This window comes from Rattus rattus, chromosome 6 (genome assembly GCF_011064425.1).
Source record: "Rattus rattus isolate New Zealand chromosome 6, Rrattus_CSIRO_v1, whole genome shotgun sequence".
NCBI lineage: Eukaryota > Metazoa > Chordata > Mammalia > Rodentia > Muridae > Rattus > Rattus rattus.
In genome coordinates, this window is record NC_046159.1 from 119,967,255 (window position 1) to 119,990,577 (window position 23,323).

At 36.5% G+C, this 23,323-nt stretch overlaps 1 protein-coding gene across 1 annotated transcript in view; it reads left to right on the plus strand.

The window, feature by feature from the left end:
• Positions 1 to 23,323, plus strand: part of LOC116904438 (cystic fibrosis transmembrane conductance regulator) — a gene marked incomplete at its 5' end in the record, with an annotated part of 277,554 nt that overhangs the window by 106,771 nt on the left and 147,460 nt on the right. The window lies entirely within an intron of this gene.

A 23,323-nucleotide genomic window follows, 5' to 3' on the forward strand; every position in this document is an offset into this window, starting at 1 on the left:
AGTTTCATTTAATAGTCCTGTTGTCAAAGAGATATTTGAAACATGTTGGTTTTTTTTGAGTTATCTCATCCAGCTTAGAAACTGAATTTCTGTCAAGTAAAAGGTGTTTTTTTTAGTACATGCAATCTAAAAGTATTATGAGAAGTTAATGAAAGAAATAAGAGATTGAGTATAAAAGTGATTTTTTAACTTTGCAGGTCACTGTCACTTCTTTCCGTCCTTCTAAACTATGAGCCTCTTCCATGCTTTCTTTCTGTGTTGAGCCCTCACCCTCCTGTCTCCACCAGCAAGAACTGATCCATCCTTTCTTCAATTGTGTTTCATACTCCTTTCTACCCTGAGACTAAGGGTACCCTATTATGCGGTTCTGTGAAAGTTTGAGTTTAATTATATTCAAGAAGAGCTTAATGACATCTTCACTTTTCAGGAAGAGAAATAAATAATATGTATTTTTACATATAGGATCTGATAAAAAAAAACTTTTGTCCTTAGATACATGTTATAATTAGATGGAAGAAATAATCCATTATTAGCATTAGGAATGAAGAAACCTCCTTTCTGTTTCCCTATCGTGTCTTTTAACCTATGAGCATAAAATAATTAAGTTGCTAGTTTTGGCAGATAAAATACAAAGTATCCAGTTGAATATAAATTTCAGATGAATATAAATAATTTAGGTCCTATTCATGTTTCAAATGTATTATGGTCATCATGTGTTTCAACTGTCAAGCCTAAAATTTCAAAGAAAGATTTCAGCTCATAATGAGAAATACTACAATAATGTGTAAGTGAACTGATGACAACTTTGTAAGGATACAAATTGTCTGCAATGGTCATCTATGAATAGTGGAGGACAGAAAATATTTTTTCATTTATTCTTACAATTGGTAAGTCCTTGTCTTTTTATTATAAAGTCATGAATTCTGGTAAAATTTTCATGCTAAACAATTAGGAAAAACTATCTTCCATATCTAAATTCACATGTCACATTCATGCAATGTTTAATTGCATTCCATAGGTCATGTCTTCAACATGTTCTTTATCAATGCTAAATTAAATAAAAGGCAATGCTGTAAATATAAAACATTTAAGTTTGAGTTGATTAAATTATTCTGTAATTCTAACACTGTTTATTGTTATTCTTATCTTTTCTAAATGAGGGTATTTTCCTAAGATTTTGTTTTTATTTAGTATAATATCTATACAACATTCTATTTCCTGGCATGCCATGTAATCTATAAATCAGTGGGATCAATATATTAAGATGAGAACTGCTACATAAAATGAAAACGTTAGGGTTATTGTATTCTTGTTAGAATTCACATTCTTGCTACAATTTGACTTTTCTTGTCTTCCCTTTGCCTTTAAGCCAATTATGACTTCTCAAGGCATTAACAATAACAAATCAGAAACAAAAAGAAAATTATCTAACCATATATCTTTGCCCAAATGATTCTTGTCACCATTTTACAATCATGTAGTTCTAAATCCCTTATCACATACCTAAATAATCACCTACAGACCATGAATCAATATGCAGTTTACAAATGGTCAATTCCCTCTAGCATTAAGTTTCATGTACTGTGATTTTTTTTCATAATTCTTCCTCGGAGAATTGGATAACAGTGCAGCAGTGCTATGTCTGTTTACATTCACAAGTTCCTACACATTGCACATATATACACTGCCACCTTGACATCCTTTCCTCTCATCAACTGATCATAAATAATTCCACATAAATGTAGGATGAAAGAAAGAAGACAGTGTAACAGGAGTAGGCACCATGCACCTTTGGGTCAATTGGTCAATTGTTTTACTTTTTCTTTCAGAATCTGTGTGTGTGTGTGTGTGTGTGTGTGTGTGTGTGTGTGTGTGTGTGTGTGTGTGTGTGTGATATGCTATAATCCACAGATCCAAAGAATCTAAGTATCACGTGGGCTTAAGAAGGGGCACATGAAACTCCCTGTGAAGAGAAAATAGAACAGACATCATGAGTGGATGGGATGGAGGGGTTTCTGGACGGGGAAGGATAGGGACTTAGAAGGACGAAAAGAGAGAGCACTAGGAGAGACGACTGGAATTGAAAATCATTTCTGGGTGGAGCTAGACATCTACGACAAGTTTATAACTAAAATCTCAGAATATATTGTCTCTAAAAAATTGTTTATTAGACCAAGAATAGTAACCAGTTCATTATGGCTAGGGTTTGCTTCAAAATCACACAGGCTTATGTTCTTCTTAATCTACGTGTTATAAATGGAATCCTTAACTGCCACTACCTGGGGCACCACTGTATCTACTGGATTAAGTTGAAAACACCCTCTATCAATTACATTATTAATCTCTATTCAAATGCTACTTAAAACTAGTAGCCATTTCAAGCCATTGTACAAAAGGGTCAGAGTAACCCCCTTTTGGAGTAATGAACTGTCTCTAAATTTCAAAAAACCCACTTAATAATTTTATACCTAATTCTTGTTTGGAGGAGGAGTCAGAAGAATAAATTTAGTCATTAAAGTGGAATATTTTAATATGTCCCATATTGTCTGAGGTAAAAGGTTACTTTAGTAGAAGGTATTTTAGTCAGATTTATCTCCTATCTTTGACAATCTGAAAGCTGGCAATAAGCCAAAACTATTAAGATGTCACTGTTAAATGTTGTCATAAATGAATGCAATATCATGTGAAAGGGAAATGCAATCAAAGTTCCCATGAACTAAATGTTGTATAAGGACAAAGAGGTCACATGTCTTTGGGGGAGATTACTGAGAAATTTTCTGCTTGCTAGCTAGAAGTAAACTCTTTGTGAATAGGTATGAGGAAAGGAGACTCAATGCCTCAACAGCTGCTTACAGAATATTATATGTGTTATTTGCTCAAGCAATAAAACCCCCAGTATAACAACTACAACTGAAAATTTATCATAGTTAAGCTTTCAGTCATCAGTACAAATAGAAGCATTGGATGATGATATGATAAAACTCCTTAGCATATACCCAAAGGTGCTCCACCATATCAAAGCTGTCCATGGTAGCTTTATTATTTGTAATAACCAGAAACTGGAAACAACCTCGCTGTCCCTCAACTGAAGAATGGATAAAGAAAACGAGGTACATTTACACAATGGAGTATTATTCAGCTGTCAAAAACAATGACTCATGAAATTTGCCAGCAAATGGGTGGAACTAGAAAAGATCATCCTGAGTGATGTGACCCAGACCCAGAAAGACAAACATGGTATGTACATCCTTATAAGTGGATATTAGCCATAAAGTAAAGGATAACCATGCTATAATCCACAGATCCAAAGAATCTAAGTTAACAAGTAGGCTTAAGAAGAGCACATGAATCTCACTGTTAAGAGGAAATAGAACAGATATCATGGGTGAATGGGATGGAGGGGTTTCTGGATGGAGGAGCATGGGAACTTAAAATTCCAAGTAGAGAAAGGATGAAAGGAGAAAATACTAGGAAAGACAAATGGAACTGGAAACCATTTCTGGATGGAGTTAGAAATCTAGGGCAATGTAAACTCCCAGGAATCTATGAGGCTGACCCTAGCTAAGACTCTTAGCAGTGGGGTTATGAAGCCTGAATCAGCTCTCTCCTGTAACCAGGAAAGACTTCCAATGGAGGGATTTGGACATCAACCAAGCCACCAAACCACTCACCTACAATTTGTTCTGTTATAAGATATGCTGAGGCAAATGTGGCACAGAAATTATGAGAGGAGCCAACCAAGTGACCAGCTTGAGATCTATGATATGAGAGGGAGCCCACCCCAGACTCTGCCTAGAGTAGCAGGATCCAAAGACTGGATAAGCCAGCAACTTTAGACAGAACCAAACAGCACTGGAAAAGAAAAGCAGCCAATGAAATTATTCCTAATGACAGTCTGAGATACACATAGATTGGTGCCAAACCCAGTGGTCATCAGAGAAGCTTCACCCTGCAATTGATGGAAACACATGAAGACACCCACAGTTGTACATTAGGTGGAGCCTAGAGAATACTGTAGAACAGGGGAGAGAGGATTGTAAGAGCCAGAGTGGTCAAAAGCATCATAAGAAAACATGTAGGATCAACTACCCTGGGCCTACAGGGGCTCACAGTGACAACAAACCATGAAGCCTGAATGAGCTGGAGCTAGACCTCTCCAAATATGTTATAGTGATACAGCTTAGTCTTTTTATGGAACTTCTAACATCAGAAACAGGAGCTATATCTTACTCTCTTGCTTGCTTATGTGATGCACTCCTCCTACCAGGTTGCATTGCCCAGCCTTAATAAGAGAGGAGGTGCTAATCTTACAGCAACTTTATATGCCATGGCTGGTTGAATCCATGGTAGGCCTGCCACTTTCTTAAAATAAATGGAGAATGAATGGATTAAGAGTGGAGTAGGAATAAAGAGGAAAGGTGGTGGTGAGGGACTGGGAGGAGAGGAAGGAGAAAAATCTGAGGTTGGGATGTAAGAATAAAATTTAAAAGAAAATAAAAGCAATGAAAGAAAGAAAGAAAAAACCATCACTCTCGCATCTTTCAAGACCTTAATGGTGGTACTAATCTACAGAGGAGACGGGTGCTCGGGAGAAAGCCTACAGAAGTAAAAATACCAACCCTATTACATGGGACCAAATGCTACTAATAGCACTTATAATAAGTTTTATGTTAGTGTTTATTATATTTCTCTACTGTGCAGTACACTTTTTACTCATTCCAAACTGTACTCATTAAAAGACGATTGCCGAGTGTACTGCACAATGAGTTAAGCGGTATATATAAATCAGTAGCTTGGATTCGTCTCTGGAAAGAGTTTATACACCATACAAACAAACTCAATGATGGAAAACAGATAGTTATTCTGTGAAGGGATTTGACAAAATTCAAAATGCCTTTATGATATATGTTCTAGAAATGATAGAGATAGATGAAATGTTCCTCAAAAGGATAAAGAATACAAACAACAAACCCATAAGCAATATTATATTAAATGAAGGCATACTAAAAGTATTCTTCTACAGTACAAATGAATTATTCTAAAGTACAAATAAAGCATTCCTGTAAAACAGGAATGATAAAAGGCAGGCCACGCACCACTCTCTTATTTCATGTAGTGCTTAAAGTCTTAGCTATAACAATTAGACAAGTATAAAAATAAAGTGATAAAAATATGATGGAAGAAATCAAATATTCTTCTTTTCAGATAACATGAGTCTTCATTTTTAAAAGACTATTAAGTACACTAGAAAACTCTCAGACATAATAAACACTTGCAGTAAAGTTTCAGAATACAAAATCAATATGAGAAACATAGCTACCATTTATATTATTACAGTATACTCTCTGAAAATGAAATTTGGGGAAACATTTTCTATTCAATATAAATCCCTGCATACACACGCAAAATTATGTACTTAGGAATATATCTAAACTAAGCTGTGAATGATTTCTACATTTAAATTTTCAATATATGGAAATTACAGAAGATACTAGATACTGGAAAAAAATAATCCAAGTGCCCAAATAGACAGGATTAATATTGAGAAAATATCTATGCTTACAAAAGTTCACACACAAAATTAATGCAAAATCTAACACAATCTCAATGCCATATTTCATAGGTTTAGGAAAAATGATATAAAGATTTATGTGGAGATACCCAGATGCCAGGGACAGCCTGATGTCCCCCAGACCTCATTTCATTAGAAAAGGCAAATAGAATGTATAATTATTGTTAGATGGCTGGGGCTAGGATGGGTAGACTAAGTGTGGAAGATAGAGGAGGAAATAAGAGGGATGGAATACGGTTATAGGCAGCTGAAATTAAGGGTCAATTGAGAGTAGTATGGAATCCTAATGGTGTAGAAATACTCTAAAGTGCATACATCATCCAAATGAAATCAGAAAATAATAGGGAAGACAAGGCTCCAACTGGCCTTTGTCACTAAATGAAGCTTTCAGTACCAGGATTGGGTTATAGCTAATTGATAGTCAAAGAGGTCTCATTGGAATCCCCAAACAACCCAGATTGCTATCAAGACTACAGGTGCTCTCCAGAAACTGATGAAAAGTCCTCATTACCAGAGACAATATCTACTCAATTCATGGAACATGGAGAGTTTGAACTGTTGCCTATATAGAACCACCGCTCCTTTATTCCAGCATCTTTAGTATAGGAACATAATCTGCATGTTATCAAAAATGAGAAAAATATGTACCTAAACAGCCACAAACCCTTTATCTACTGTGGTGTCCTACACGAAAGCCATGCTAGTGCAATGGTAGCATATAGCTGTAGGAGTGACATCCAATATCTGATTTGACTTAAGGCCCACTCCATGATTTGGAATTCATACCCAACACTGCTTGGGTGACCATATAGTTCAGTGACCTAGAGAAAACCAAATAGTACTATTCTAAGTATAGATAAGATGATCTCTAATGGCATTCTGAATATTAAAAAATCAATGCCTTGATTAGCTATAAACAGACACTTCCTCCTTCAGCAAATAAGAACAAATACAAAGACCCACAGCCAGACATTATGCAAAGAATGCATGAGACATCCTGAAACACTCAGCCTGAAATAGGTGATCTCCATTAAAATCTCTGCTCCAAGGCTTAAGGAACCCTGTAAAAGTGGAGGCAGAAGAAATATAAGAGTCAGAGTGGGTAGAGGACACCAAGAAAACAAGGCCTTCTATATCAACATGACCAAAACACATGTAAACTCACAGACATGGAAACAGAATGCACAAGGCCTACATAGGTCTGCACAAGGTCCTTTATTATATGACTTGATGTCCAGTTTAGTGTTTTTAAGAAAATCCCGCATGTTCAGACAAATAGGTCTCTATTTCTTGTGCCTTCCCTTGAGCTCCTTCCCTTCTATCTATTTTTCCAATTACATTGTGTTGTTTTGGTTTTATATTCTTATAGTTTACTTCTTTTTTATTATTCCTTAGAAGGCTGCTTGTTTACTAATGAGTGGCAGAAGGTAGGGGAAGAGCTGGATGAGAGGAGAGGTGGTGAGGTAGTAGGAGGAGTGCAAAGAGGGAAACTGTAATCAGTATATATAATGTGAGAAAAAAATCTATTTTCAATAAAAGGACAGAATTTAAATTAACAAAAGAATTCACATGGAGCAAAAATGCATGAAAAACCTTCAACTGCTATAGCAACTCTAAAGAGTAAGAACAAGGCAGGAAGTATTCGAAGTCAGATCACTATGGCAAATCATACCCTACTTTAGAGTTTAATGAAATGTCAGATTGATACTGTCATAAAATATACAAAGTGACCAATGAGAGAGAATTGAGGACCCAGAAATAAAATAGAAAAGGTGTCTGCAGTTAAGTTTTTGACAAAGGAGGCAAAAATAAACTTTGAGGAAAAAATAATGCCAATTCAACCAATAGTGTTGGCAAAGCTAGATTTCTTCCTGTAGTCGTACTTATATAAAGAAATCAATTAAAATGAATCAAAACCTTAATTTAAAACCAGAAACTAAAACCTTTAAAGGAAACACAAGGGATACTCTTCAGGATCTTAAGGTAGGCAACACCTTTTAAAATAAAACAATGATAGCACAGGAACTAACCCCACGAATCAACAGAAGGAACCTTGTAAATGTTGAGTACTTCTACATAGCAAAGGAAACAATCAGCAGAGTCAACAAACAATAAATATCAAGGGCAAAAATCTATGCTTCAAAGAAAAAGGCTCATATCCAAAAATTCCAAAGAATTGCTCACATGAAATACAAAGGTTTGGTGTCCCAATTAAAAAGAAAACTACCATATCACCTAGCTATTTCAGTCTTGGTCATATTCCAGAGAGCTCCACACTATACCACAGAGATCTTTACTCAACATTAAGGTAAAGTATCAGGTTCCAGTCTCATGCTGCATTCTCTGACTAGCCCTTGTAAAAGTTATTTCTCTAAGGAGAGATGGTACTACCTTGCACTTGGAAATAGCGTCAGGAATTAAGATCTGGTGCTGGGTGTTCTCAGTGTTCTGATGAGACATTACTTGTAGTGAGTCTCAAGAATAGAGATTTGCAGCCAGGTAGTATCGGTGTATGCCTTTAATCCCAACCAGAGACAGGTGGTTCTCTGTGAGTTTGATATGCTTTAAATGAACAAAATATCATCCTGTTTATTTATTATCCATTTATAAGATTAATACCCAACAGTATATCTGTTTAATGGAGGCTAATACTCAAAATCTTGTCATAGTTCATAATTTTATTGAAGACAGAATTTTCTGTGATGGTGGCTATTAGTTTGCAATAGAATTAAGAAATCTGTGAAATCACATGAGAAAGCATGCCTACATTTCCATTTGAAGAAAGTATATCTGAAATGGAATTGTTATAAAGAGCATCCAGACTAAGATATGTCAATGCAAAGCCTCAGCAACATCAAATATGTACCTCAGTTTTTACATGAGTTAGACACTGTGAGTTTGAAATAATCAAAAAATGCCTCTCAATTCTAATTCTCCTATGTAAGATTACTCATATACCCTGACTGTTAATTAAGGGACTGAATGACGTTCTTGAACCAGTTGGAAAGTTTGAATGCCTGAAGATGGTTAGGTGTGTACTTAGTACTGTAGGTGAGCCTTTTGTAAAACACCCGTGTCTATGTGGTTATAGACAATACTTAAAATACTTTCTCCTTTAATGCCTGATATTATGTAGTCTCAATAATTTGGAATTATTATTAAATCACAATATGTATCACAACTTTTATATTCAGACATATGGCAGCAACTTTATTAAAAGGTAAACCAATGAAACTATAATTTAAAAATCATTCATGTTTGGAGCTCCATCTTTCCTCTGGTCCATACCTATTTATGCAGCAGTCAGAGACCACTGCTATGTACCCCACCCCACAGCTTTGCCTGCCTCCCAGGAAGATGGCACTAAGCCAACACGCGCGCGCGCGCGCGCACACACACACACACACACACACACACACAGAGAGAAAGAGAGAGAGAGAGAGAGAGAGAGAGAGAGAGAGAGAGAGAGAGAGAGAGAGAGTGAGAGGAGTGACACACTGTGGGGCAGTGAACCATGCCAGGAAACTTAGTAAGGTTGACTGGGTCTGAGACCCCATGCCTAGGTACCCACCTGAGACAGTAGGTACCTTCTTGCTTCCTATTAGAGTCCTGGCCTGGAACACATGCCATACTTCCAACCCAGGAAACATGGCCTGTGGTCACATAGATCAGAACAGAGTTCTACAGGCTAATAAAATATCTAGAGGCTATGAAAGTTGAGCCAGTAAGTTTCTACTCCTAGACATTCCTTTCTGCAAAAGGTATTTAATCTCTGGTCCACCCTGAAGAGGTAATATGCAACCATTTTCCATGATGAATAATTAATCAATAAACAGTTTAGAACCAAGGACTGTCTCTTCCATCAGGAACTGCCATAAGGAGTATGCAAATGGTGAACATAATCAATACAAGTCAGTACAATATGGCCCCATCAGAACCCAGCTCTCCTACTACAGCAAGCTCTGGATACCCTAACACACCTGAAGAGCAAGACTTCAACCTTAAATCTCATCTCATGATGACAATAGAGGCCTTTAAAGAGGATATAAATAATTCCCTTAAATAAATACAGGAAAACACAATCTAACAGCTAGAAGCCCTTAAAGAAGAAAAATAAATAAATGCCTTAAAGAAATACAGGAAAATAAAATAAAACAAGCCAAGGAAATAAAACAGCCCAAGTCTTAAAAAGTAGAAATAGAAGCAGTAAAGTAAACACAAATGGAAGCAACCCTGAAGATGGAAAACTTAGGAAAGATAACAGGAACTACAAATGTAAGCATCACCAACATAATAGAAGAAATGGAAGAGTCTCAGATGTAGAAGATAACGTAGAAGAAGTGAATACATCAGTCAAAGAAAATGCCAAATATAAAAAGTTCCTCACTCAAAGCATCCAGCAAATTTGGGACACTATGAAAGGAACAAATCTAAGAAAAAGGAATAGAAGAGGGTAAAGATTCTGAGTTCAGAGGCCCAAAAAACAACTACAACAAAATCATAGAAGAAAACTTCCTTAACCTAAATAAATGTACAAGAAACTTAGAGAACACCAAACAGATTGGCTCAGAGTAGAAAATACTCCCACCACATAATAATCAAAATACTAAATGTTCAGAACAAAAATTGTTAAGAGCTACAACGGGAAAAGGCCAACGAACATATTAATGCAGATTATTACACCTGACTTCTCAACAGAGACTGTAAAAGACAGAAGATCCTGGTCAGATGTTTTGCACACCTTGAGACCACAAGATGCCATTCCAAACTACTATACCGAGCAAAACTATGAATCACCATCGGTGGAGAAAACAAGATATTTTATGACAAAACCAAATTTAAACAATATCTTTCTACTTCTCTGCAGAGGATACTAGAACTCTAACACAAGAAGCATAACTACACCAAGAAAACACAATAAAATATATAATAAAATAAAATATAATTTGAACCAATTTATCTAAAGAGATGGGAAAGAAAATATCATACATATCAAAATAAAAAATACCCAAGATAATGTCTCAATTATGAATATCTATGGCCCAAAAGCAAGGGCAACCACAAGCATAAAAGAAACTTTACTAAAGTTCAAATCACACATTGAACTGATAATAGTGGAAGACTTCAATCGCCCAGTTTCACCAATGGTAGGTCATTGAAACAGGACGTAAACAAAGAAACAATAAAACAAACATATGCTCTGAACCAAATTCTTATTTACAGAACCTTTCACTCCAAAATAAAAAACTATATACCTTTTCCTCTGTATCTCAAAGAATTTTCTCCAAATCTGACAATATAGTAAGGCACAAAGCAAGCCTCAGCAAATGCAAAAGATTGAAATAACACCTTGCATTCTATCAGACCACCATGGACTAAGGCTTCAACAACACAAACAACAGAAAGCCTCATAATCATGGATACTGATCAACTCTCTACTCAATGGTCTCTTGGTCAGGGAAAAAATAAAGAAAGAAATTAAAGACTTGTTAGAATTCAATGAAAATGAAGTCATAACCTATCTAGATGTATAGGACACAATGAAAGCCATACTAAGAGGAAAACTCATAGCATTAACTGCCTTCATAAAGAAATTGGAGAGAGCTCATATAAGAAACTTAACTACACAGCTGAAAGATCAAGAAAAAAAGAAGCAAACACACCCAAGAGGAATAGAAGGCAGAAGATAATCAAAGTTCAGGGTGAAACCAATCAATTAGACAACATAGAGAAGTATACAAAGAGTCATCAAAACTAAGAGCTGGTTAGAAATACAAGTTAATCAAGATTTTTTTAAGGAGATTTAGAGTCCTATTAGGACATAAGAACAATGTTATAAGAATATGAAAGATCACATACTAAAAATAAAATATAGTCAAGAGCAAATACGTGACGTGTACGGAATTTGAAAGGAGCTTTCCTGCTTGGTGGGCAATTCTGCTTCCAAGAAAACATAAGTTATTAAATGAAAATCTCAGGGCCAGGCAGGGGTTATTGGTTACAGAAGCCCCAGAGGCACTTAGAGCAATGCAACTTATTGGCCTTGCTCTTGGTTATCTGCCTGAATTGGGCGGTCAAACCCCATTGCTGAGGACACCACATACTTTAATTATAAACATGTAGATATCAAGTTGGAGCTGACCTGGAAGCTTCAGCTCTTACAGCAAAGTAAATTAACCCATGCAAATTAATTATAATTTTTCCATTTAATTGCTACACATTAAAATATATGTCATAAAATTTACCTGTGGCTAGCATTCATAAGGCTGGAAGGTGTTATGCTCGCTACCGGAGGATAAAACCAATCATAATTCTCACCAAGCTGTGAACACTTTGAGCTACAGTAAATGCAATCCTGGCAAGATAGCAATCCTGGTGCTATCATAGCATGACAGTGATGATAGTAGCGACTCACTCTCTGATGGGATTTAAAGCATACTTCACAAGATGGAACCAACACCCTTCACCAATATCACCTCCAAGAACTTGTGACTAGAGAGGTCATAGGCTCTAATGGGGAAAATACTATTATACTGCTAGACGGATATAGCAATAAAATTACTCTTATTGGCTTAATTTTCACCTAATCTTTAGTACATTTTTCAACCTCATTAAAGAAGCTTATAGCAGTAGATGGCAATTATCAGAGAGACTGACAACAGGTCCATGTTCTCAGCTCTCAATGGGGCATCTATATCACATCCCTTCTCCCAAGGCTCAGCAAATACATCTAGAAGGGGTCAGAAAGATTATGAAAGTCAAAGGTGGTAGATGACTACAAGAAAACTGTTTTCTTGCCACAACAGGACAGATAATACAAATGTGAAATCAGTTTTGAGAGCTTTCACAAGAACTGCACATGCTCAATCCAGACAAAATCACAATATATAAGTGGGGAAGTGGGCATAAAGTCCTGCACCTAGCTGAGGAGCTCTTACCATTTGATGGATACTAAGAGAGAGTCTAGTTTTTTTTTAAAAAGAATCTACCTTTGGTAGATTAACTATACTCCAGGGCAGACTGCACATCCAAAAATATTATAATGGGCTAAAAAAAATACATAGAACTAGAAATTGGATAATTGATAGGGCATGGTGAACCTGAGTGGATTCAAATATGACAAAAATACATTTTATGACATTCTCAAAGAATGTATTAAAACATTTAAAATCAAAAATTGTAAAAAGAATTGTAAAAAAAACATTTAAACCATATATCTTGAGGAAAAAATTTAAATATTCCTGCTGAATTATAGCTGATGATTATAGCTCAATGTTTTGCTTATTAAAATTTTTGCATGCAGCTCCATCTCCATGTGTGTTCCATAATAACTGCAGCAGTAATTGTCCCTAAATCTGCTGCCTGACTGTGGACTCTGTTCACCAACATGGCTGTCTTGTCTGGTCTCAGTAGGATAAGATGCACCTATATCCCTGTAGAGACTTGATGTGCCAGGGTGGGAAGATATTGGGGGGAGCACTGTCACAGAGAAGAGGAAGAGGAGGGTTGGGGAAAGGACTCTGTGAAGAGGGATGGGGTAAAGCCTGTGTCTGGAATATTAATTAATTAATTAATTAATTAATTAAATCTCACAATCAAAATTTACTTAAGGAAGATTTATATACAACCGGTTAAATTATGTATAATTTGGCATTCTAATATAAAGACCAATATTTGATGAATGGAGTACACAAAATAATAAATAAATCTAATAATATCAATATTCAAGGCCCAATTTGTTTTTTAATATACAGATGAGCACTGAAACTGTATATCGATATGTGTATTAAAGATATATAGAGCAGGAAGAACAGTATGCCAGTTGCTGTATGTATCTTTAAGATAAGACACATATCTATGTACAGTTGGTCCTCCTTATATGTGAGTTACACAACATATATTCAACCAACTCTGTGCTAAAATTCTCAAAAACTAAAATTATTTGTGAGTTTACTAAATGTATATGGATGTTTTCTTTGTTATGTTTACATAAAGAATCATGTATTACAATATATATTTGTAAATTACTCATAACCTACTAGGTATTAACACTAGTCCAGAGATGATTTAAAAAATATGGCTGTGTTAGAGTTATATGATTTTATGTATAGAGTGTAATTTTATATAAAACTATAGATTTTGGAATCCTGAAATTATTGTCTTTTAGGTACCAAGAGATAATGACATGTTGATATATACATAATCACATAATTCATATAAAATGTTATGAATATAATGATACATATTCAAGGGTAAGTAGCAAAATTATTTAATAAGTCAGATACGGAAGATGATGCTAGATGACACTCTTATTCTAAGAAAGGTCAATATAGGTTAAAGAGAAAAGACTTATTTGTAGTCCTGGGTTACTTCTCAAGAACAACACTAGGTGATTTTTGAGGTAAGTATTTAGGGACATTTTTATTTAGCTTTTAGATGAAATCATCACTAAATTAGAACAAAGAAAAGAGAAATCTGTTCTTTATCAATCACTGTAAATCAGCTATTAAACAATGATAAGTACAGTACAAGATAACTAAGCAGGACGTAAAGGGCAATTAAAATAAATAAACGAATGTGACAGTTCCACATGCTGATAGGGCAATTTTACCACAGCATATCTGTGTAACAGTTGGGCGCCAATATTAGCAAGCACAATTTATGCATGTAGAAATATTTTTAAAGGACATGTTTTACTAAAATCACTAATAACAGAATTTGACAACATATCTATTCACTAAGAAGTTAGAACATTATTACAGATGAAATGTATTGGGAAACAATGCAATAAAATTCATTTTCCATATATGAAAAATTTAAAAGGTAAACAGATTGCTTATAGCAGATGAGTAAAATAGTTGTATATTAAACACCAACTCTAGCAATATATAGAATTTGTTGATGAACCTAGTTGGTTTTTGCTTTGTAGGCAATCATGTCAGCATTATTCTTAATTCCTGCTGACTAGTTTTATTTGTACCTATAAAATTGTATTTATTAAAATGTTATATAGGACAAGAGAGATGGCTTAGTGAATAAAGGATTTTCTACAAAAGTCTAAGCATCTTGAGAGCTTGTTTGGAAGTTCTAGCAGGGAAACTTAGCTATCCATATACTCTTTTTTTCCCCATCTTTATTAAACAGGGTATTTCTTATTTACATTTCAAATGTTATCCTCTCCCTGTTTCTATGCTAACATCCCCCTAACTCCTCCCTCTCCCTTCTATGTGGGTGTTCCCCTCCCGATCCTCCACCCATTACCGCCCTCCCCCCAACAATCACGTTCACTGGGGGTCCAGTCTTGGCAGGACCAAGGGCTTCCTCTTCCACTGGTGCCCTTACTAGGCTATTCATTGATACCTATGAGGTTGGAGCCCAGGGTCAGTCCATGTATAGTCTTTGGGTAGTGGCGTAGTCCCTGGAAGTTCTGGTTGGTTGGCATTGTTGTTCATATGGGGTCTCGAGCTCCTTCAAGCTCTTTCAGTCCTTTCTCTGATTCCTTCAATGGGGGTCCCGTTCTCAGTTCAGTGGTTTGCTGCCGGCATTCGCCTATGTATTTGCCATATTCTGGCTGTGTCTTTCAGGACAGATCTACATTCGGTTCCTGTCAGCCTGCACTTCTTTGTTTCATCCATCTTATCTAATTGGGTGGCTGTATATGTATGGGCCACATGTGGGGCAGGCTCTGAATGGGCGTTCCTTCTGCCTCTCTTCTAAACTTTGCCTCCCTATCCCCTCCTAAGGGTATTCTTGTTCCCCTTTTAAAGGAGTGAAGCATCCGCATTTTGGTCATCCTTCTTGAGTTTCATGTGTTCTGTGCATCTAGGGTAATTCGAGCATTTGGGCTAATATCCACTTATCAATGAGTTCATACCATGTGTGTCTTTTTGTGATTTACCCATATCCTCTTAAATGAAGACCAGTCCTCCTCTTTTCAGGGAAGGTTGTCCTGTTAGACTGAGCATGCACCTTCAGAAAGAACACGCATGGAACTTTAAGGGAAGAAGGAACACCGCCTAGCCAGCCAGATCAGTCAAAGCAATCCTGGCAATCAATGGGATGACATGTCACTGCCAGAGTCAACTAACCTGGACCTTTGGGAACTCTCAGAAACTGAGCCACCAAGCAAAGAACATACACAGGCTAGAAAGAGGACCCAAAGCAAATAGCACATATGTAGCAGGCAAGCAGTTCAATCTCCATGGCTACCTTATCTGACCTCAGTGGAAGAGGATGCACCTAATGCAGCAGAGACTTGATGTGTCAGGGTGGGAGGGGTATGGAGGGGGCCCCACCCTCTCAGAGCAGAAAGGGAGGGGCATGAATGGAGGGAAGGAGATGGAGAGCAGTGTTTGGGATGCTAATTAATTAACATCTAAGGACCTATGTTCAGATGCCTAATACCTACATAAGAGTCTGAGCATGGCAAAATGTACCCGCAATCTCAGAACTAAGGGACAAGACAGGCAGAGCCTGCAGGCTCATGGGCCATTCAGATTAACCTAAAATGGCAAGTTCTAGATTCTTTGATATGCCCTGACTCAAAAAAAAGGTGTGAATAGACAAAGGAAGATACCTGAAGTCAACTTCTGGTTAATACAGGTGCAAAACATACAAGTGAGTGAATGCACCTGTTCTGTATTCCCACATGTATACACTACACACACAAACACACACACACACACACACACACACACACACACACACACACACACATTCACAGTGTAGCAAGTGATCATATAATTGTATCTATACAGCTGAGAAAAGTGAATATCTGCTTTTATCACTTAACTACGTTTCCTATGCTGAGCACAGACTTCATAGATATATATCCCTTCAAACATTTATACCACTTAGGAATATCATATTATACAAATAAAATATATATATTCATATACCTATATACTTATACATAGATACACATATCTTATGCATTGATGTACATTTAGCTCGTTTGTAGTTTCTGGCCATCTTATTTAAATACTATAGAATATAGACATGTAAATTTTGTGGAGTTCTATGTTTTTATTGCTCTTACTTTTCCATTACTAATTTATCCAGATTTATTTGTGTAACCAAGAAGATATTATTTCAATCCATCCCATGTTTTTCTAACTGAAGAGTCTGGTACATTCAGTATCATTCCAACTCACAGTCACAAGCAGAACAGACTAGGCCAGTAAATGTGAGTTTGAGATCATCCACCAAATTATTAGATGTTTGCATGATCTAGTTCCTTCCAATATATGGCTAAGGACTTCATTTACTTGGATGCAATAAGGGAACTTTCTTGTATTTTCCAATTTTATAGTGAGACTTCATGAGGGACTTATGTTCCCATCACCTTTATGACACAATGCAAACCAATTAAAGCACTGGTTATGCTGGACTGCGTTAATTTAAAAGAAGAAAATCAAACAGGCTATTTGCATTCTCTCTAACATATGCACCACAACAAACTTTATAAATAGCCTAGGGTATTAAATCTCCAAAATAAAAATAATGAGGGACTAAAATGCTCATCCTTAACCTGCCCTTTCTTAGTAGCTCATATGAATATATTTGTAAATTTTAATCTTTTGATAGGGCACACTATAGGAAGTATCACAAAAATATTTTGTTTCTGAAGGCAGAAACAAAGATAACTGAGAAATCCTGAGAATGTCCAGAGGTAAATATAAACATCATGCAGATTAAAGGCAGACAATGCCTTACTGTCAGTGATTGACAATCCAGGACCAAGAGTGATTAGTTAGCCTTGTGACAGATTAGATAGACTTCATGTACTTTGAGAATATATATTTAACCAGATAGTTATACAAGTTAGCCAGGATATAACAGATGTTAAGCTTTTCTTAAGCTGGAATAGAGAACTAATTGTTCTGTTTAACTGATAAAATGCTAGACCAGGTATTGGGTTTATTTTATACCTTTAAATTACGAAATGATAATAGTTGTGCTCAGCTTATATTTGAGAGAAAAGGTTTTTTTTTTAATTAGACAGAAAGGAAAAAGTGTAGGTTGATAACAATATGCAGGTAAAGGCTGGCACTAGTTCGGTGAAAGCCATGATTGGACAGTTAAAAAACAAAGCAGGGACAAAGTTTTTGTAAGGTGGGAGAGAAGGAGAAAGGAGGAGAATCAAGATGGAGACAGGGAAATGACCCAGATCTCAGCGGTCTTGAATTGCCAAGGTAGCTGGGATGAATTTCTGTAAGAAAATTTATTTTGTCTAGGTGGTTGGTTTATATCTTTATCAATTGGTTTTAAGTTTACTGTGTGGCTGTCCTGTGGATTGAGAATTTAACATATAAATCTGATCATTGGGTTGCAGTTTGTTGAGCCTTGATTTTAACAGGTTGTTGGGAGTTTATACCATAACTATTAGGGGCAGATGTTGGGAATGTAAACAGTGCAGTGGTAGAGAGTTACAAGAGGGTAGCCACTACTGGGACCAGAGGGTAGATGCTAGAAATGTAAGCAGAGACCACAGTAAGAAAGCCAAAGGACAGGTGGTCTCTCAATGAAACTGGCATGGCAGCAACCCGCATGGGTCAGAGAGCACTTTGGGGGTCTGTATGGAGCTGCTGAGATAAACTAGTGCTAGTTCCAATGCCACACTGGAGCCAGAACTGTGAGAGTGAGACCGAAAGGGTACGCACAGAAACCAGTTCTGCCCTTTTATATTTTTACCACAACAGTACTGTAGATCAATAATCAGAACAAGACTGCAGTTAAAGTAATAATTACATAAGGAATAAACAAAACATGGATCAGACACCGCATCAAACTTCTTCAATTTTACAAAAGAGTTACTACAAGATGATTCCTGAGTCTAAAATCTGTCTGTCTTTCTGTCTATCTATTCTCTATACTCTATTTATTATCTTGGGACTTGCCATCAATCTGTAATCATAAATAAACACAATTTCTTAGTATGTTACCCACCCTATCTAGTTCCTACCGGTTCTCCAAGTAGACAAACCGAGGTTTGTTTGTCTCCATTTTTTTGAAACAATAAATAAAATCCTTGAAAAACAATTATTAGCCTATGTTGTGGTTTCTATAAAAAGACTGGCTATAAAAATCTGGTTCATAATTTTACTAAAGATTGGGTGAATTCACAGAGGAATTGGGTCACAGACTACAAAGCCCTCTCAGGACTAACTTCTCTTCTGAGTTTTGGATGCATATAAAGAGGTTATATCCTCCCTATTCTTTCCCAACCCCTAGCAAAATGTACACACATCCTTCTCTACCCACTATTCTCTGTTCCACTGTTTTCCCCCATGAATTCCCTACCTTTTTAGTGTTCTTCCATGTGAGATAATTACCTATTTGCAAAAGTCAGAACTATTTTTGCACATGAATATCTTATAAAGGCCTCTGCAAGAAATAAATTCACAAATGTCCAATTTTCCAGCTTAAGTGGTTTTTCTGAGCAATGTTTCCCTTCCTAACAAGTTAAATAAATGTTGACTCTTGTTTGTGACAGATGGTTCACCTCTAAGATCCCACAATAGTGATTTAGATGCTTAAAATGTTTGTGGAAAATAAGTACCAAGAGATATGGCTACTCCTTTCCTAGATCATTATGTAAACGTACATTTGTATCTCAATGAAGCAAAATAACACTGAACCATCATAAATGATACTCTACAAGACTCCTCACCAGAGAATAGAACTCTCTCTGAATGTAATTTGTGTTGCTACTGAGGCTAATGCTCAAACCTCTCATATTTTATTAAATAGCCGAACATTGTATACATGTTAAGACTAGCACATTTCTATTAGATTGCTCCCTAAATTGTTATTAAATGGAAATAATCTAGGAAAGTGTTGCATTATTTACTTTTCAAAAGAATCACCTGCTGTTTCTCAGTTGATAATGCTATCTGTTATGTCTGCCCACTATAGCAATTCACCAACATCTCATTTGGTGTTCTTCATTTCCAGCACAAATGATTCTTTTGGGACTAAGTTTTTTCTTTAAAAAAAAAAAAGAAGAAGGGAAGCATTTTTCATAACTAGCTGGCCACAACTATCCATTAGCTCAGCAAATCTCTTCACTAGAAGCAAAATAGAGATAAGCGGAAAAGAATGTGCACACATCTAAGGTTTGTTTTCCTTATACAATGAATTTCTTACTCAGAAATCATTATAGGAACAACTGTTTGTAGGCTCCGTGTACATTTCTATCTGTTCTTTTCTCTATAGAGATTTCTTTAGAACCTTTGTGCATCTTCTCTCATACAATAATCCAACTTGGGAGCTAGACAACCTAAGGACAATGACTCCAGGGTGAAACTAGTGAGGAAATAGTTAGGACTAGGGATATGGCAGTATATATTGGAGTAAAACTAGATGAACAATGCATTTATCATCCCAAATTTAAATTTTAACTTAAATGTCATTGAATCATTTCAGATCAGCTGAAAACATGTCCTTCAGATTTATTTAGCTGAAACATTTTTGACTTTTAAGCTGCTGTACTTAAACTTGCTAAAAATTCAAAATATTATTTTAGATAACTGGAAACTTGTTCTGCTTTATGTGACAATAGAAAGAATAAGAAGAAATATTTTCAAATCAAATTTAGGATATAAATGTTACCAGGCATGATACCATGATGAACTCTTTCCTGTCACTTTGATCTTACATCCTGAGTGATGTAACTCAGACCCAGAAAAACAAACAAATATGGTATGCATTTGCTTACATATGGCTGTTAGCCCTCCAGTCATTGATATGCAAAGCTACAGTCCATAGAAACATAGAGGTTAGACAGAGGGTGGAGGACTAGAGGAGGGATGGATATCCCCAAGGAGGAAAAAATATAAGGTATTGGACTTTTGGGGTGTAAAACTGGAAGATCATACATGGACAGGGAGTGACAAGGGGTCAAGGGAGGGAATAGAGTGAGGGAAAATCTGTATGTGTGTGTGTGAGTGTGTGTGTGTGTGTGAGTGTGTGTGTGTGTGTGTGTGTGTGTGTGATTTAAATGAATTTGCTAATTAAGAGAAAACAGAGCTTCAACTGTATATCTTGTGTCAACAAAGGAAGCTTTCTGTTCTGGATATGACTTGTATTTAACTGAGCTTTTGGCCAAAGGGGCCCAGTTGGAATTCCCCCCCCCCAAACCCAGGCTATTCTTAAGGTTTTTGGTGGCTCTCCACAAACTGACAGTAAGTGAATACTGCCAAAGACAATGCCTATAGAGCTCATTGAACAAACAGAAATCAAGCTAGTGCCTAAATAGAGCTGTCAGCTCTATAGACTTGTATTGTATATAATGAATGGTACTTGCAACTACAGAAAGAGAAAGGTAAATACCAACCCAGAAATAATTTCTTTGAACCTCAAGAGTGATCTGTCTACAAGTTTTATTGGTGCAATACTGGCAGAAATCTTGAATGAAGTAACCAACCAATATCTGGTCTGAGTTAAGGTCCACTACATGAGATGGAACCCCTTCCCAACACTGTTTGGCTGACCTAAAACCTGAGACTAGATATGCCATGGACTTAGGGTAAAAGCAAACACTACTCTTCAACAAAAGAAATGTAGCAAAAGAAAGCTCACCAACTCCTAACAACATACTGCTATCCTGATAGACCAGTGCCTTGCTCAGCCACCATCAGAAAAAACTTCCTCCTGTAGCAGTTGAGCCAGAAAATGTGAAGCTTGCAATATAAGAGCTGGCAATACTCAGCCCTCAAAAAATGTCCATCAAATCTATCCCCTGTACCTCAGGCCTGCAAAAGAGGAGGTAGAAAGAGGATAAGTCAGAGGCGATGGTAAACACCAAAGGAAAAAGTCTTCTGGGCATAAGAGGGCTGACACACAAATAAACTCACATATAAACATGGAGGATCTACCTAAGTCTCCTAAGGATAAAGGAGAAGTGAACACATGCCCCCCACACTTGGCTCAGGAGCCATCTCTAATTAATAGCCACTAACAAGTGAAATTTTAATTTTCTTCAAGGGAGTCTCACTAAAGAAACAAATCACTCTTAAGGGTAGATCATGTCTCTTTGATTTCTAAGAAGTGAAAGAAAAACAACCTATCCGGATAGGAAAGAATTTTAGGAGCAACTTAGAGGAGTACATGGAGGGTGAACCATAATTTGATTATGTTGCATGAAAAATGTATTTTTCAAGAAAACATTAAAGAAGATAAAGGAAAGTTCTATCATACCCAACAGAAGAAAGAAGATAATGAAGGAAGGAAGGAAGGAAGGAAGGAAGGAAGGAAGGAAGGAAGGAAGGAAGGAAGGAAGGAAGGAAGGAAGGAAGGTAGTGTGAGCAAGCCAAGGGAACAAGCCAGCAAACACAATTCTACATGGATTCTGCTCCAAGTCCTGCCTTCAGGTTCCTGCTTTGAGTTTTTTCCCTGGCTTCCCACAGTGAAGAAGTGTGGCCTAAGAGTTGTAAGGTGAAATAAACTCTATCTATCCCATGTTCCGCATGTTTCTCCTGGTCATGGTGTTTTGTCACAACTGTAGAAAACATAAATAAGACAGGAGGACAGCAAAACAAAAGTAAATACATTTCACTCATTTCTTTTCTCTGAGTGAGTGAAGTCTGCTATTAGTCACTAAAGCCAGACTGTCCTTGAAGAGATCCTGTTAGACTATCCTCATCATCATTTGGCAATTTTTATTGATTAAAGGATTCTAGAATTGTTCTTAGATCCAAAACATACAAGCAAACACTGAGAGGATGTTTTCCAGATGGCCTTTTGGGAGTGCAACATAAATTCTTCATGGAAAATATGCTCTGTCATTAATCAACTCTCCCTGAATATAATAAGAACATCCTTCCGCCTGTCCCAATTGTTCTATTAATTATTTTCTGCCATGTCCATAAATTCTCTTAGTAAATGTTGTTTTTCTAATTTGATGTGATTTATGACTGGAAAAGGCAGTTTATAATACTCTGTAGCAAGTGTATTTAAACACCTGGAACGTTGGGGGCATACGGTGCTCCTAACCCATATATCATAGGAACAAACAGATGAATAGAGTAAGGAAGACACAATATATAAATTGCCATGTTCTGAAAACAAGTCTAAGCTAATATGCCAAACAGACCATACAGTGCCACATCTGACTATGAAGGGAGCACATGAAGTGGTCTGGAACCAGTATAAGCATCATTTCTTGGGGAGATAGAGGTTTGGAAAAAAGCAAGCTCCATCATTCTTTCTAGGTAACTACAGAAAGGCAAGATTCTTAGAATGTGGAGAGAGTCTTCAAGAAAGTAAGTAACCCTTAATGTGACCAGAATAACTTGGATCCCTGAGGCAATATTTTTAGAGTTTGAGTTTCTGGTTCCAATATTATTAAAAGCAATGTGCATCCCTATGGATTCTCCTGATACTCAGATTTGAAAGGACCATCTGGTCCAAAATCTCGACTTGTAATTCCTCTCTATACGGAGAATTTTAAGAACTTGCCAAGGTATCTGTTCAGTGCTAAGAAGTAGGATGAGAGAGAGGGTATGTAAGGAAGTGACTATGATTTATTTCAGATTTCTGGATTATTTCTGGGAGTCTATTAACTGATGATATTTCGGTTCAGTCATGAAATTAGGTATCAATCTCCTTTTGTATTTCCTCAAACCTAGGAACCTTAAGGATTGTGTGTGTGTGTGTGTGTGTGTGTGTGTGTGTGTGTGTGTGTGTGTGTGTGTGTGTGTAAAGTTCTAACAAGCATATGAAAGAGAGCCAGAATAGGACCTACAATAA